General features: G+C 32.0%; 1 long non-coding RNA gene across 1 annotated transcript; it reads left to right on the forward strand.

Moving 5' to 3' along the window:
* The first annotated feature begins 425 nt into the window (after positions 1 to 425).
* LOC143043147 (uncharacterized) lies at positions 426 to 2,889 on the forward strand. Its single transcript, XR_012968220.1, has 3 exons — positions 426 to 861; positions 1,715 to 1,795; positions 2,764 to 2,889. It is a non-coding gene; the product is annotated as an uncharacterized LOC143043147 (long non-coding RNA).
* The last annotated feature ends 560 nt before the right edge of the window (positions 2,890 to 3,449 follow it).

The raw sequence follows: 3,449 nt of genomic DNA on the forward strand, positions 1-3,449 counted from the left end.
CAATGTATTTTCGTGTTGCAAGTGTCACATGATTTCGAATTACATGTGTAAAACAGTTTTTATACAATGCATTAATTATTGTTATATTTATACCTGACATTATAAAGTAATTATTTGATTAGCTAAAACGGAATCACGTGTCATAGTTTAATTTCGTTGTTTTTCCGAAAATTTGACAGGAGCGTTTTAATGATCCCAAAAAAGCCTCCATCGAACAACCCTATTATTCCTAGGCGAATAAACCCGACAAATTAAAGCCTCAATCCAACAACCTAAGTATTCACCGGTGAATAACCCTTGTCATACCTCAATGATCACGAGTTAATTCCCTTTACGATATGACGTCAAGTTATGTCAGATCAACAAAAACAAATATGGCTACGGCCAGATCCATTAAGTGACAAAGCAACAACACCAAACAAGACTTGGATCTAGTATCGACGATATCTCTTGTAAAAAGAACCTTTTCAGGGCAATCTATATTTTAAAGAAAGGGTCTACCTTTGTTGTACATACGCGAAATGGCATTAGACACAAAATAGTTTTCTAATGTACATTTTTGTCGTTAAACGGTAAGTGTTTTGACAATCTGTTACAATATTTTACCTTTTTTTCATCGTAACTTGGTCGTTTGGTATAATAATCAATTATGGCCAATTAAGTTGGTAAATATCCAAAATGTATATTGTCATTAACCCTGATCTTTGTAGAGTGCAGTATGTTTTATGTTGAGTACTGGTTTTCGGTTAAGAAGGAGTACCCAGTGTACCTACTCTCATGATTGTACTTTAACCACTCCCTGCTGTAGAGATGCTAACGGTAATGCTCTTCCTGAATTTGGAGGTGGCCTTGGTGACTTTGGTATGTTATTTATGCATTATGCACTTCTATAATTGTTCTTGCGGAAAGTCTCAATAACGTATTTATTGATCAAAAAAAGTTTAGAAAAAAATCATTTATTCTATTTTCGATGTATGAAACAAGAATATCTTCGTGTATCATAATTCAGAATACTTAAGTGAATACCTCAACGGTCGACATGGAATACATTCAGATAAAGTAGTTATGATAAAAATAATTCCAAAGATATCAAGATTATAATGATGTACGCCAACTGATCGTTCCGTCTATAAAATATTTTAAGGTGATGATCAAACAAAAATCTAAAACAATTAAGTACGATTATCCTTGTTTTACACTTTTAAATTTGAACATAAGCTGAATAAAGAAATCCTTTTTTACAGCTTTTTATTGATAATTCAATTTTAACAATATTCTATTTTCTCTCAATATAATTGCATCAATATCGAAGTTATCATACAAACACCAGTCTACTATAAACATTCAGATGTATATATATCTTAACCGAAATTGTAAAAGTTAGTATCCGTATATAGTCTTTTCTATTTTCTGCGTCTGTTTAGGTAAAGTATACTGTTTACGCCACATTGTCGTCTTCGCACTCCGCGTCTATGCAATGCCGATGTCTTTCTTGAACGACTTTACATTTCTAGTTTGAAGCTACATTGTGATGTCTATATACATTGTGTATACTTCTGATGATATTGATAATAATGATATATCTAACAAAAATGACAGCAGTAGTATAACGCTGTTCGAAATTCATAAATCAATTGAAAAAAAAACAATCCGGGCTACAAACTAAAACTGAGCGAAACACATCAAATATATTATCAAATTTTACAATCTATAGGAAACCCAACAAGTGGCACTTGCTCAAGTACTGTTGGTGAGCAGGGGGCTTCTTGCAGTTCTTCTTGTGGTTGTAAATCAGGTAAGTCTTTTATTAGAAATCGCTGAAATGCTCGTAAAACATTGAACGTTCATATATGTTGATCAACAAGAGAAAGACAAATGTTAGACAAATGAATTGAATTAATAAAAAAAAACGATACTATATACATATATAAATATATATATTTCATATAATGATTCGTCTAAACATCACCCTAACAATGTTAGATCTGTAAGTTTTCTTTAGTAAACTTTTATGTTATTATTCCGGCGCCTGGATTCGAACTCATGCTACTGAGAGATCGTGGCATAAAATCGCCTGCACTATAGTAGACGAGCTAGACCACACGACCACCTAGACTCTACAATAATAAAGCTTTCGGTGACAGTATGATAATTCAAACTCGCAAATTGTTATTTGTTAATGTTGTTTTAAACTTGCCTAACTTTGAAAATAGATTGTTATTGCGCAGAGTTGTCATTGCGATCACACCATATCTACCTACATTTTTGAAATTTGAATTGGCTTGTAGCTTAATTAGCAAAGAATTTGTTTTGAACATTAACCCAAACAAAATAATATCTTCAATTCAGGCATACGTTTCATAAGTTATCTATGATGTTTTCCGGTACAGATTTCATTCAAAACAGGGAATGTTACTCGTTTTTTTTCTATTTAAGTATTAAAATTTATTTAGAATATATCGTACCGTATCTAAGTTGCATCACACAACATATAGGTTTGGTTCATATTTTAGTAATTGTGCTACGATGTTTTCTTTCGTAATACAATAACTACTGTCAGAAATATTTAAAGTAAAACTTTCATGTTAAAAAAATACAAATAATTGTTTACAATGAAAAAGAACAATATTGAAATAATCTCTTCAATAGTCTTATATGTATTTCTGTCGTAATTTCATTTTTATTTTTCTCTCAGTCGTGAGTTACATATTGCAATAATACAGAAAATTCTATAAAATACTTATTGCATCAATTTGTTGACAGGTTTAACATGTTATGTGCCAATGAGTGGAGCATGCTGTCCTCCAGCATTATGTTATGATTCCATCTGGGTAAAACAGCAACAACTGTACTGGAAAAATTGTAAACCACCAAAATGTGTTATTCCTATGTAAAAGGGGTCATTCTATAACATAATAAAGTATAACAGCTCGTATTTCTTGTTAACTTCGTTGATACGGAGAAAACCCAATTTATGGTATGACGTGGTAATTTGTAACCATATACTACCAGTGAATTGTTCTATGTAGTGATGTGTCACTGTGTTATGGGTAGGGTGAAGTATGATACCATTTAAAACGTTTAAACCCGCTGCATTTTTTTGCACCTGTTATAAGTCAGGAAATTGATGTTCAATAGTTGTCGATTGTTGATGTAGTTCATAACGTTTCTCTTTTCTCGTTTTTTGATATACATGAGACTACTGTTTTTTCTCCTTTGAATGGTTTAACACTAGTCATATGTTTGGGCCCTTTATAGCTTATTGTTCGGTGTGAGCAAAGACTTCGTGTTGAAGACCGCACTTTGACTTATACTAGTTTTACTTTTACAAATGGTGACTTGGATAGAGAGTTGTCACATTTGCATGCATACCACATCTTCTTATATCTATCTAAAGTAACATAATGCATTTAAAGGCTTACCCAACTAAGACTCATTGTAATGTATGG

Source organism: Mytilus galloprovincialis, chromosome 8 (genome assembly GCF_965363235.1).
Source record: "Mytilus galloprovincialis chromosome 8, xbMytGall1.hap1.1, whole genome shotgun sequence".
Taxonomy (NCBI): Eukaryota; Metazoa; Mollusca; class Bivalvia; order Mytilida; family Mytilidae; genus Mytilus; species Mytilus galloprovincialis.